The following is a 14,707-nucleotide window of genomic DNA, read 5'->3' on the forward strand; positions in this document are numbered from 1 at the left end:
TTGGCGAGCACAAGTATCTAGTGCACTTTTAATATTTCAGTTATAAATACATTACACAAAGTATAAAAATGTGTGGTATAATAAGTTAAAGAAAAGGTATACTCTTTGCATTATTTACAAAAAATTCAGCAAGATGAAAGTTAAATACAGGGAAATCGTATTTTAATGTGAAATTTAACACTGCATTTCTTCTGCGAGTTTTTTTTTTTTTTGCCTCTGATACATGCGATGTTATGGCTAAATCCTTGCAGTCGTTGGGATGTTGATTTGTTATCCCGTATCTAAACATTGATTTTAACAAGTTCATTGTTGAAAATCCTCTTTCACATTTTTAAGCAGATTGGAAGCAGGAATTTATCTTTTTAAAAGTTTAACTGTTCATGATGTTTCTGTTCTAGGACTATTCAATTGGCTTTTTGTGATATTCTTGATCTTAATTAGGACGAAAATCAGTTATTTCCATTTCTTGATCAATAGAATTGTTATTTAACATATTTGCAATCTTTTACCATTTTTCTTAAATACTAGTATTATGTAATGGGTCTGAAGTGAATGAAGTAGTTAGCCTAATTTTAAATACACTAAACACATCTAATTGAGAAACTAATTTAAGCTCGATGAGATTTTCCAAATGATTCTTTCAGTTTTCTTATATTTCATCCCTTAGTTCTCCAGATTTTCAATGGGGCAAAACGTACATTACATTATGGTAAAAATGTATATTCCTCATATTTGTGTAATATTTTGACAAAATTAATTTTGATTTAAAATGAATTTATAATACCCTTTAATTCAAAGACTCTAGTTTAGTTCTCTCGCCCCCTCCCTCAAATTTAAGATTTAGTTACTATGTCTGTAAGAATGGCTAAATCATAGAACCAGGTATGTTCAATAATTTCTTCATAAGTTTTGTTTCTGGATTTTTAAAATTCTTCTATGAAACTTTTGTAACAGAAGCTGGGATGGAACCCGGGCAGCCAGACAGAATGTCCCTTCCGTGAGTGAAAAGTTCTATCATTTCTTTGAAAGTGACCTGATAATATTTCAGAATAAACCCTCATAACACTAATAAATGTATATAAATTTTTTAATGTTTATTTAATGTGTGTTTGGTTCTTAAAATATTTTGAGCTATTATATTACTAATTCTGTATGTGAATTAACACAGTTTAATATAGAACACCTGCTTCAAGGCTAAAGGTAAAGTATTTGAATAATGTTCTACCTTTCGTCTGTTTTCAGACGCAGGTTCTATTCTACAATTTACGGAATTTCTGGGTATTGGACATCTCACATAGGTGACAAAATTTCATTCCTATGTGTAGGTTTCATAGTACAATAGGTTGAGCATCCCTACATTAGTATTTGACTTTGATTCCTTCGAAAGAAAAAGGAGTATCTTAGTTTTCTTGAATTTTTGGTCAAAATTTTAGTATGTAGGTAATTGCAATAGCTCTTCCACGAAATTGCATTTAAATTTTTTGTAACATTTCAAAATGCTGTATCATTCAATGGCATTTGATGTGTTTTAGCTTGCTATATTAAAGCTGGGCTCGAACCCGGGCAGCTATACAATATGTTCTTTCCCTGAGTGAAATATTTCTATAATTACATTAAAGTCACCTGGTAATATTTCAAGATAATTTCTGGTATATCGGACTAAGCTGTCCTCTCTCATGGATGAGAGTACCTGCATTGCAGTCATGCTTTTAGTAACAATGTAGCACATTGCTGGAGTTTAAAACAAAGAAGGCGACTCTTGAAGTTTTATATATTAAGAAACAATATTAGATATTTCTCTTTGTGTATAATTATTCTTTAATATCAAAGTAGTTAAAATCTAATGATTCCTTTTTTCCCCTTTTGGCCCCTTCTAGTGTAATTTGTGATCATTTTTGTGCACTCTTGGAATGCAGAACATGATATCGTGAAAGAAAAATAACGGATGAATAATGCAGAGCAAAAAGACATCTGTGGCTGGTAATTCTTGTTTTATATCAACTTTATTTCCACTAGAAATACTTGAATGTTATAATTTGTCCATCCCTTTTCACATGTTGCTTTATATTGAAGCTTTACTAGTTATTTATTTTACATGAACGTGTCACATTATGTTTTAATGTTTAGGGTAGCATTTGTTCATTAATTTCGTAGGTTTTGAATTTCATATTGAAGTGTATGAATTGGTGCTTTCTCTATATTGTATTGTAATATTCGAAGTGAGGTTGAACTGTTAATCACACTATAATTATCAGAAGTCTTAGATTTGTTAGAGTTCTGTTGCTTCGTAGTGGTTTCAAAAGTACTGCTGTGATGTAATTTTTTCCCAAGTGGCCTCCTTTCACATTACGAGGAGGAGGCTAAACATTTTCCTCTCTGTGTGGCCTAATATTTTCCATGTCCAACGGGGTCTTGTCTTCCCAACAGGCCAGTGTAATTGCACTGCCTGGGTATAAACCAATTTTGTTTCAGTTTTTCCGAATTTAGAGTCTCTCTATCAAGTGCTGTTTCTCTTAAAACCTTTGAAAGTTAAGTGTTGAATAAAAAAGAAATGTAAATAAAAATTTAATGTATACTCGTAAAGAAAGTTAGTGGAGCCAAATTGTCTTCTGTTAAGGATGCTCAAAATGTGCTTTTTCTTAGTTGTTTTAAGCATACTTTATTATATTTTGTCCCTAATCTGAACAATTTTGGCATATTGTGAAGTTTTATGAACCAATTTGCGAAGATCTCTTTAAAATCGATTAAAAAATATTCATTTTGAAATAAAATCAGAGATGTTTTATTATTATCGAAGTAAAATTCTGCAGACTAACTTTCAACTTGGTTTTGAAAAGCACTCTGAAAGTTTCTTTAGGACTTGTTTTCGTTCTCTTGGCAAATACATGACAGAATTATTTTTTGAAAAAGCTGATGTCTTTTGCTTATAAGAATGACTGATGCAACTGTAACCATGTCGCTGTAAAGAGCACATATTTCCCAGTAGCTCTTTTAAAGTGTCCGTTTTTTTCTTTAATTGTGTCCATCTCCACTAGAAGATCAGACATTGCTTCTCTGTTATTTAACGATTCCTTCATCTAATCTTCAGTTAAAAGCTGTTTCTCGTAATGAGCGCTTTTATTATCAAGGGGTTTTATAAGCACCCAATTCTTCTTTTGTAATTTTCTGATTCATTGTTTGACTTCTTTATCTTCCATATGTGAAAATTCTTCGGAATGCTTTGCATTTGAGATTTGTAAGATTTTTTTGAACTTCATTTTCAGTCTATGGAAATTGTTTAAAGTAGCAGATAAATTCTTTCTGGTGTTGATGGATGAATGTTGAACCACGTATGAATGAAATTCTAGCAGTGGACAAATTAAATGGAATCCTGTAAGGTACTGCTATACGCGAAATCACGCTTTACAAGTCTGCGCTCAGCAAGTACCTGTTGTATTAGAAATGATAGGCTACGAAACGTGACTTGAAGAATCATATGAGGTATCTAGAATGCAGATTGGTAGTTTAGTCGTGATAAATAAACAGTCTATACAGATGACCGGAAATAATAAAAATTTAGATGGATTAACTATAAAGTATTTTACTCCTGGACCATTAGTCATAAACAGTACTTGTGTAAAAACAGATTAAAGTATATGGATTCCCTGTTTAAGAAAGGAATTTCTTTCTGACAGTATGCAGTCTGTACCATACCTGGAATAGGGAGGTGTTGCATCTTCAGGGAAACAAAATCTTTTATTCTGTAATTTTTACTGAAAATGTGTGTTTAAATTTTGTTACCTAGATAACAAAATTAGATAACCCTATTTTTAACTCTTTTTATATGAAAATGAAACCAAATACAGACAAAGAAATAAAATTGCATTCCTTCCCTTAGTGCAGTTATGTGCAACTTTAACTTAAAGGGAGCCAATTTTGAGTTTATAAAATTTTGGCGAGCACAAGTATCTAGTGCACTTTTAATATTTCAGTTATAAATACATTACACAAAGTATAAAAATGTGTGGTATAATAAGTTAAAGAAAAGGTATACTCTTTGCATTATTTACAAAAAATTCAGCAAGATGAAAGTTAAATACAGGGAAATCGTATTTTAATGTGAAATTTAACACTGCATTTCTTCTGCGAGTTTTTTTTTTTTTTGCCTCTGATACATGCGATGTTATGGCTAAATCCTTGCAGTCGTTGGGATGTTGATTTGTTATCCCGTATCTAAACATTGATTTTAACAAGTTCATTGTTGAAAATCCTCTTTCACATTTTTAAGCAGATTGGAAGCAGGAATTTATCTTTTTAAAAGTTTAACTGTTCATGATGTTTCTGTTCTAGGACTATTCAATTGGCTTTTTGTGATATTCTTGATCTTAATTAGGACGAAAATCAGTTATTTCCATTTCTTGATCAATAGAATTGTTATTTAACATATTTGCAATCTTTTACCATTTTTCTTAAATACTAGTATTATGTAATGGGTTTGAAGTGAATGAAGTAGTTAGCCTAATTTTAAATACACTAAACACATCTAATTGAGAAACTAATTTAAGCTCGATGAGATTTTCCAAATGATTCTTTCAGTTTTCTTATATTTCATCCCTTAGTTCTCCAGATTTTCAATGGGGCAAAACGTACATTACATTATGGTAAAAATGTATATTCCTCATATTTGTGTAATATTTTCACAAAATTAATTTTGATTTAAAATGAATTTATAATACCCTTTAATTCAAAGACTCTAGTTTAGTTCTCTCGCCCCCTCCCTCAAATTTAAGATTTAGTTACTATGTCTGTAAGAATGGCTAAATCATAGAACCAGGTATGTTCAATAATTTCTTCATAAGTTTTGTTTCTGGATTTTTAAAATTCTTCTATGAAACTTTTGTAACAGAAGCTGGGATGGAACCCGGGCAGCCAGACAGAATGTCCCTTCCCTGAGTGAAAAGTTCTATCATTTCTTTGAAAGTGACCTGATAATATTTCAGAATAAACCCTCATAACACTAATAAATGTATATAGATTTTTTAATGTTTATTTAATGTGTGTTTGGTTCTTAAAATATTTTGAGCTATTATATTACTAATTCTGTATGTGAATTAACACAGTTTAATATAGAACACCTGCTTCAAGGCTAAAGGTAAAGTATTTGAATAATGTTCTACCTTTCGTCTGTTTTCAGACGCAGGTTCTATTCTACAATTTACGGAATTTCTGGGTATTGGACATCTCACATAGGTGACAAAATTTCATTCCTATGTGTAGGTTTCATAGTACAATAGGTTGAGCATCCCTACATTAGTATTTGACTTTGATTCCTTCGAAAGAAAAAGGAGTATCTTAGTTTTCTTGAATTTTTGGTCAAAATTTTAGTATGTAGGTAATTGCAATAGCTCTTCCACGAAATTGCATTTAAATTTTTTGTAACATTTCAAAATGCTGTATCATTCAATGGCATTTGATGTGTTTTAGCTTGCTATATTAAAGCTGGGCTCGAACCCGGGCAGCTATACAATATGTTCTTTCCCTGAGTGAAATATTTCTATAATTACATTAAAGTCACCTGGTAATATTTCAAGATAATTTCTGGTATATCGGACTAAGCTGTCCTCTCTCATGGATGAGAGTACCTGCATTGCAGTCATGCTTTTAGTAACAATGTAGCACATTGCTGGAGTTTAAAACAAAGAAGGCGACTCTTGAAGTTTTATATATTAAGAAACAATATTAGATATTTCTCTTTGTGTATAATTATTCTTTAATATCAAAGTAGTTAAAATCTAATGATTCCTTTTTTCCCCTTTTGCCCCTTCTAGTGTAATTTGTGATCATTTTTGTGCACTCTTGGAATGCAGAACATGATATCGTGAAAGAAAAATAACGGATGAATAATGCAGAGCAAAAAGACATCTGTGGCTGGTAATTCTTGTTTTATATCAACTTTATTTCCACTAGAAATACTTGAATGTTATAATTTGTCCATCCCTTTTCACATGTTGCTTTATATTGAAGCTTTACTAGTTATTTATTTTACATGAACGTGTCACATTATGTTTTAATGTTTAGGGTAGCATTTGTTCATTAATTTCGTAGGTTTTGAATTTCATATTGAAGTGTATGAATTGGTGCTTTCTCTATATTGTATTGTAATATTCGAAGTGAGGTTGAACTGTTAATCACACTATAATTATCAGAAGTCTTAGATTTGTTAGAGTTCTGTTGCTTCGTAGTGGTTTCAAAAGTACTGCTGTGATGTAATTTTTTCCCAAGTGGCCTCCTTTCACATTACGAGGAGGAGGCTAAACATTTTCCTCTCTGTGTGGCCTAATATTTTCCATGTCCAACGGGGTCTTGTCTTCCCAACAGGCCAGTGTAATTGCACTGCCTGGGTATAAACCAATTTTGTTTCAGTTTTTTCCGAATTTAGAGTCTCTCTATCAAGTGCTGTTTCTCTTAAAACCATTGAAAGTTAAGTGTTGAATAAAAAAGAAATGTAAATAAAAATTTAATGTATACTCGTAAAGAAAGTTAGTGGAGCCAAATTGTCTTCTGTTAAGGATGCTCAAAATGTGCTTTTTCTTAGTTGTTTTAAGCATACTTTATTATATTTTGTCCCTAATCTGAACAATTTTGGCATATTGTGAAGTTTTATGAACCGATTTGCGAAGATCTCTTTAAAATCGATTAAAAAATATTCATTTTGAAATAAAATCAGAGATGTTTTATTATTATCGAAGTAAAATTCTGCAGACTAACTTTCAACTTGGTTTTGAAAAGCACTCTGAAAGTTTCTTTAGGACTTGTTTTCGTTCTCTTGGCAAATACATGACAGAATTATTTTTTGAAAAAGCTGATGTCTTTTGCTTATAAGAATGACTGATGCAACTGTAACCATGTCGCTGTAAAGAGCACATATTTCCCAGTAGCTCTTTTAAAGTGTCCGTTTTTTTCTTTAATTGTGTCCATCTCCACTAGAAGACCAGACATTGCTTCTCTGTTATTTAACGATTCCTTCATCTAATCTTCAGTTAAAAGCTGTTTCTCGTAATGAGCGCTTTTATTATCAAGGGGTTTTATAAGCACCCAATTCTTTTGTAATTTTCTGATTCATTGTTTGACTTCTTTATCTTCCAAATGTGAAAATTCTTCGGAATGCTTTGCATTTGAGATTTGTAAGATTTTTTTGAACTTCATTTTCAGTCTATGGAAATTGTTTAAAGTAGCAGATAAATTCTTTCTGGTGTTGATGGATGAATGTTGAACCACGTATGAATGAAATTCTAGCAGTGGACAAATTAAATGGAATCCTGTAAGGTACTGCTATACGCGAAATCACGCTTTACAAGTCTGCGCTCAGCAAGTACCTGTTGTATTAGAAATGATAGGCTACGAAACGTGACTTGAAGAATCATATGAGGTATCTAGAATGCAGATTGGTAGTTTAGTCGTGATAAATAAACAGTCTATACAGATGACCGGAAATAATAAAAATTTAGATGGATTAACTATAAAGTATTTTACTCCTGGACCATTAGTCATAAACAGTACTTGTGTAAAAACAGATTAAAGTATATGGATTCCCTGTTTAAGAAAGGAATTTCTTTCTGACAGTATGCAGTCTGTACCATACCTGGAATAGGGAGGTGTTGCATCTTCAGGGAAACAAAATCTTTTATTCTGTAATTTTTACTGAAAATGTGTGTTTAAATTTTGTTACCTAGATAACAAAATTAGATAACCCTATTTTTAACTCTTTTTATATGAAAATGAAACCAAATACAGACAAAGAAATAAAATTGCATTCCTTCCCTTAGTGCAGTTATGTGCAACTTTAACTTAAAGGGAGCCAATTTTGAGTTTATAAAATTTTGGCGAGCACAAGTATCTAGTGCACTTTTAATATTTCAGTTATAAATACATTACACAAAGTATAAAAATGTGTGGTATAATAAGTTAAAGAAAAGGTATACTCTTTGCATTATTTACAAAAAATTCAGCAAGATGAAAGTTAAATACAGGGAAATCGTATTTTAATGTGAAATTTAACACTGCATTTCTTCTGCGAGTTTTTTTTTTTTTTTTTGCCTCTGATACATGCGATGTTATGGCTAAATCCTTGCAGTCGTTGGGATGTTGATTTGTTATCCCGTATCTAAACATTGATTTTAACAAGTTCATTGTTGAAAATCCTCTTTCACATTTTTAAGCAGATTGGAAGCAGGAATTTATCTTTTTAAAAGTTTAACTGTTCATGATGTTTCTGTTCTAGGACTATTCAATTGGCTTTTTGTGATATTCTTGATCTTAATTAGGACGAAAATCAGTTATTTCCATTTCTTGATCAATAGAATTGTTATTTAACATATTTGCAATCTTTTACCATTTTTCTTAAATACTAGTATTATGTAATGGGTTTGAAGTGAATGAAGTAGTTAGCCTAATTTTAAATACACTAAACACATCTAATTGAGAAACTAATTTAAGCTCGATGAGATTTTCCAAATGATTCTTTCAGTTTTCTTATATTTCATCCCTTAGTTCTCCAGAAAATCCTCTTTGAAAATCCTCTTTCACATTTTTAAGCAGATTGGAAGCAGGAATTTATCTTTTTAAAAGTTTAACTGTTCATGATGTTTCTGTTCTAGGACTATTCAATTGGCTTTTTGTGATATTCTTGATCTTAATTAGGACGAAAATCAGTTATTTCCATTTCTTGATCAATAGAATTGTTATTTAACATATTTGCAATCTTTTACCATTTTTCTTAAATACTAGTATTATGTAATGGGTTTGAAGTGAATGAAGTAGTTAGCCTAATTTTAAATACACTAAACACATCTAATTGAGAAACTAATTTAAGCTCGATGAGATTTTCCAAATGATTCTTTCAGTTTTCTTATATTTCATCCCTTAGTTCTCCAGATTTTCAATGGGGCAAAACGTACATTACATTATGGTAAAAATGTATATTCCTCATATTTGTGTAATATTTTCACAAAATTAATTTTGATTTAAAATGAATTTATAATACCCTTTAATTCAAAGACTCTAGTTTAGTTCTCTCGCCCCCTCCCTCAAATTTAAGATTTAGTTACTATAGGTCTGTAAGAATGGCTAAATCATAGAACCAGTTATGTTCAATAATTTCTTCATAAGTTTTGTTTCTGGATTTTTAAAATTCTTCTATGAAACTTTTGTAACAGAAGCTGGGATGGAACCCGGGCAGCCAGACAGAATGTCCCTTCCCTGAGTGAAAAGTTCTATCATTTCTTTGAAAGTGACCTGATAATATTTCAGAATAAACCCTCATAACACTAATAAATGTATATAAATTTTTTAATGTTTATTTAATGTGTGTTTGGTTCTTAAAATATTTTGAGCTATTATATTACTAATTCTGTATGTGAATTAACACAGTTTAATATAGAACACCTGCTTCAAGGCTAAAGGTAAAGTATTTGAATAATGTTCTACCTTTCGTCTGTTTTCAGACGCAGGTTCTATTCTACAATTTACGGAATTTCTGGGTATTGGACATCTCACATAGGTGACAAAATTTCATTCCTATGTGTAGGTTTCATAGTACAATAGGTTGAGCATCCCTACATTAGTATTTGACTTTGATTCCTTCGAAAGAAAAAGGAGTATCTTAGTTTTCTTGAATTTTTGGTCAAAATTTTAGTATGTAGGTAATTGCAATAGCTCTTCCACGAAATTGCATTTAAATTTTTTGTAACATTTCAAAATGCTGTATCATTCAATGGCATTTGATGTGTTTTAGCTTGCTATATTAAAGCTGGGCTCGAACCCGTGCAGCTATACAATATGTTCTTTCCCTGAGTGAAATATTTCTATAATTACATTAAAGTCACCTGGTAATATTTCAAGATAATTTCTGGTATATCGGACTAAGCTGTCCTCTCTCATGGATGAGAGTACCTGCATTGCAGTCATGCTTTTAGTAACAATGTAGCACATTGCTGGAGTTTAAAACAAAGAAGGCGACTCTTGAAGTTTTATATATTAAGAAACAATATTAGATATTTCTCTTTGTGTATAATTATTCTTTAATATCAAAGTAGTTAAAATCTAATGATTCCTTTTTTCCCCTTTTGGCCCCTTCTAGTGTAATTTGTGATCATTTTTGTGCACTCTTGGAATGCAGAACATGATATCGTGAAAGAAAAAGAACGGATGAATAATGCAGAGCAAAAAGACATCTGTGGCTGGTAATTCTTGTTTTATATCAACTTTATTTCCACTAGAAATACTTGAATGTTATAATTTGTCCATCCCTTTTCACATGTTGCTTTATATTGAAGCTTTACTCTTGAAGTTTTATATATTAAGAAACAATATTAGATATTTCTCTTTGTGTATAATTATTCTTTAATATCAAAGTAGTTAAAATCTAATGATTCCTTTTTTCCCCTTTTGGCCCCTTCTAGTGTAATTTGTGATCATTTTTGTGCACTCTTGGAATGCAGAACATGATATCGTGAAAGAAAAAGAACGGATGAATAATGCAGAGCAAAAAGACATCTGTGGCTGGTAATTCTTGTTTTATATCAACTTTATTTCCACTAGAAATACTTGAATGTTATAATTTGTCCATCCCTTTTCACATGTTGCTTTATATTGAAGCTTTACTAGTTATTTATTTTACATGAACGTGTCACATTATGTTTTAATGTTTAGGGTAGCATTTGTTCATTAATTTCGTAGGTTTTGAATTTCATATTGAAGTGTATGAATTGGTGCTTTCTCTATATTGTATTGTAATATTCGAAGTGAGGTTGAACTGTTAATCACACTATAATTATCAGAAGTCTTAGATTTGTTAGAGTTCTGTTGCTTCGTAGTGGTTTCAAAAGTACTGCTGTGATGTAATTTTTTCCCAAGTGGCCTCCTTTCACATTACGAGGAGGAGGCTAAACATTTTCCTCTCTGTGTGGCCTAATATTTTCCATGTCCAACGGGGTCTTGTCTTCCCAACAGGCCAGTGTAATTGCACTGCCTGGGTATAAACCAATTTTGTTTCAGTTTTTTCCGAATTTAGATTCTCTCTATCAAGTGCTGTTTCTCTTAAAACCATTGAAAGTTAAGTGTTGAATAAAAAAGAAATGTAAATAAAAATTTAATGTATACTCGTAAAGAAAGTTAGTGGAGCCAAATTGTCTTCTGTTAAGGATGCTCAAAATGTGCTTTTTCTTAGTTGTTTTAAGCATACTTTATTATATTTTGTCCCTAATCTGAACAATTTTGGCATATTGTGAAGTTTTATGAACCAATTTGCGAAGATCTCTTTAAAATCGATTAAAAAATATTCATTTTGAAATAAAATCAGAGATGTTTTATTATTATCGAAGTAAAATTCTGCAGACTAACTTTCAACTTGGTTTTGAAAAGCACTCTGAAAGTTTCTTTAGGACTTGTTTTCGTTCTCTTGGCAAATACATGACAGAATTATTTTTTGAAAAAGCTGATGTCTTTTGCTTATAAGAATGACTGATGCAACTGTAACCATGTCGCTGTAAAGAGCACATATTTCCCAGTAGCTCTTTTAAAGTGTCCGTTTTTTTCTTTAATTGTGTCCATCTCCACTAGAAGACCAGACATTGCTTCTCTGTTATTTAACGATTCCTTCATCTAATCTTCAGTTAAAAGCTGTTTCTCGTAATGAGCGCTTTTATTATCAAGGGGTTTTATAAGCACCCAATTCTTTTGTAATTTTCTGATTCATTGTTTGACTTCTTTATCTTCCAAATGTGAAAATTCTTCGGAATGCTTTGCATTTGAGATTTGTAAGATTTTTTTGAACTTCATTTTCAGTCTATGGAAATTGTTTAAAGTAGCAGATAAATTCTTTCTGGTGTTGATGGATGAATGTTGAACCACGTATGAATGAAATTCTAGCAGTGGACAAATTAAATGGAATCCTGTAAGGTACTGCTATACGCGAAATCACGCTTTACAAGTCTGCGCTCAGCAAGTACCTGTTGTATTAGAAATGATAGGCTACGAAACGTGACTTGAAGAATCATATGAGGTATCTAGAATGCAGATTGGTAGTTTAGTCGTGATAAATAAACAGTCTATACAGATGACCGGAAATAATAAAAATTTAGATGGATTAACTATAAAGTATTTTACTCCTGGACCATTAGTCATAAACAGTACTTGTGTAAAAACAGATTAAAGTATATGGATTCCCTGTTTAAGAAAGGAATTTCTTTCTGACAGTATGCAGTCTGTACCATACCTGGAATAGGGAGGTGTTGCATCTTCAGGGAAACAAAATCTTTTATTCTGTAATTTTTACTGAAAATGTGTGTTTAAATTTTGTTACCTAGATAACAAAATTAGATAACCCTATTTTTAACTCTTTTTATATGAAAATGAAACCAAATACAGACAAAGAAATAAAATTGCATTCCTTCCCTTAGTGCAGTTATGTGCAACTTTAACTTAAAGGGAGCCAATTTTGAGTTTATAAAATTTTGGCGAGCACAAGTATCTAGTGCACTTTTAATATTTCAGTTATAAATACATTACACAAAGTATAAAAATGTGTGGTATAATAAGTTAAAGAAAAGGTATACTCTTTGCATTATTTACAAAAAATTCAGCAAGATGAAAGTTAAATACAGGGAAATCGTATTTTAATGTGAAATTTAACACTGCATTTCTTCTGCGAGTTTTTTTTTTTTTTTTTGCCTCTGATACATGCGATGTTATGGCTAAATCCTTGCAGTCGTTGGGATGTTGATTTGTTATCCCGTATCTAAACATTGATTTTAACAAGTTCATTGTTGAAAATCCTCTTTCACATTTTTAAGCAGATTGGAAGCAGGAATTTATCTTTTTAAAAGTTTAACTGTTCATGATGTTTCTGTTCTAGGACTATTCAATTGGCTTTTTGTGATATTCTTGATCTTAATTAGGACGAAAATCAGTTATTTCCATTTCTTGATCAATAGAATTGTTATTTAACATATTTGCAATCTTTTACCATTTTTCTTAAATACTAGTATTATGTAATGGGTTTGAAGTGAATGAAGTAGTTAGCCTAATTTTAAATACACTAAACACATCTAATTGAGAAACTAATTTAAGCTCGATGAGATTTTCCAAATGATTCTTTCAGTTTTCTTATATTTCATCCCTTAGTTCTCCAGAAAATCCTCTTTGAAAATCCTCTTTCACATTTTTAAGCAGATTGGAAGCAGGAATTTATCTTTTTAAAAGTTTAACTGTTCATGATGTTTCTGTTCTAGGACTATTCAATTGGCTTTTTGTGATATTCTTGATCTTAATTAGGACGAAAATCAGTTATTTCCATTTCTTGATCAATAGAATTGTTATTTAACATATTTGCAATCTTTTACCATTTTTCTTAAATACTAGTATTATGTAATGGGTTTGAAGTGAATGAAGTAGTTAGCCTAATTTTAAATACACTAAACACATCTAATTGAGAAACTAATTTAAGCTCGATGAGATTTTCCAAATGATTCTTTCAGTTTTCTTATATTTCATCCCTTAGTTCTCCAGATTTTCAATGGGGCAAAACGTACATTACATTATGGTAAAAATGTATATTCCTCATATTTGTGTAATATTTTCACAAAATTAATTTTGATTTAAAATGAATTTATAATACCCTTTAATTCAAAGACTCTAGTTTAGTTCTCTCGCCCCCTCCCTCAAATTTAAGATTTAGTTACTATAGGTCTGTAAGAATGGCTAAATCATAGAACCAGTTATGTTCAATAATTTCTTCATAAGTTTTGTTTCTGGATTTTTAAAATTCTTCTATGAAACTTAACAGAAGCTGGGATGGAACCCGGGCAGCCAGACAGAATGTCCCTTCCCTGAGTGAAAAGTTCTATCATTTCTTTGAAAGTGACCTGATAATATTTCAGAATAAACCCTCATAACACTAATAAATGTATATAAATTTTTTAATGTTTATTTAATGTGTGTTTGGTTCTTAAAATATTTTGAGCTATTATATTACTAATTCTGTATGTGAATTAACACAGTTTAATATAGAACACCTGCTTCAAGGCTAAAGGTAAAGTATTTGAATAATGTTCTACCTTTCGTCTGTTTTCAGACGCAGGTTCTATTCTACAATTTACGGAATTTCTGGGTATTGGACATCTCACATAGGTGACAAAATTTCATTCCTATGTGTAGGTTTCATAGTACAATAGGTTGAGCATCCCTACATTAGTATTTGACTTTGATTCCTTCGAAAGAAAAAGGAGTATCTTAGTTTTCTTGAATTTTTGGTCAAAATTTTAGTATGTAGGTAATTGCAATAGCTCTTCCACGAAATTGCATTTAAATTTTTTGTAACATTTCAAAATGCTGTATCATTCAATGGCATTTGATGTGTTTTAGCTTGCTATATTAAAGCTGGGCTCGAACCCGTGCAGCTATACAATATGTTCTTTCCCTGAGTGAAATATTTCTATAATTACATTAAAGTCACCTGGTAATATTTCAAGATAATTTCTGGTATATCGGACTAAGCTGTCCTCTCTCATGGATGAGAGTACCTGCATTGCAGTCATGCTTTTAGTAACAATGTAGCACATTGCTGGAGTTTAAAACAAAGAAGGCGACTCTTGAAGTTTTATATATTAAGAAACAATATTAGATATTTCTCTTTGTGTATAATTATTCTTTAATATCAAAGTAGTTAAAA

The 14,707-nt window shown here is 31.0% G+C and overlaps 1 long non-coding RNA gene across 1 annotated transcript in view; it reads left to right on the plus strand.

Moving 5' to 3' along the window:
- The first annotated feature begins 1,870 nt into the window (after positions 1 to 1,870).
- The window catches only part of LOC146992870 (uncharacterized), a 65,500-nt gene continuing 52,663 nt past the window's right edge, over positions 1,871 to 14,707 (plus strand). The window contains exons 1-2 of the long non-coding RNA XR_015038958.1: positions 1,871 to 1,980; positions 5,808 to 5,910. This is a non-coding gene — a long non-coding RNA (uncharacterized LOC146992870). The remainder of the gene's footprint in view (positions 1,981 to 5,807; positions 5,911 to 14,707) is intronic.

This window comes from Stegodyphus dumicola, chromosome X2 (genome assembly GCF_044657685.1).
Source record: "Stegodyphus dumicola isolate Sdum_Otavi_A_Nest chromosome X2, ASM4465768v1".
NCBI classification, from domain to species: domain Eukaryota; kingdom Metazoa; phylum Arthropoda; class Arachnida; order Araneae; family Eresidae; genus Stegodyphus; species Stegodyphus dumicola.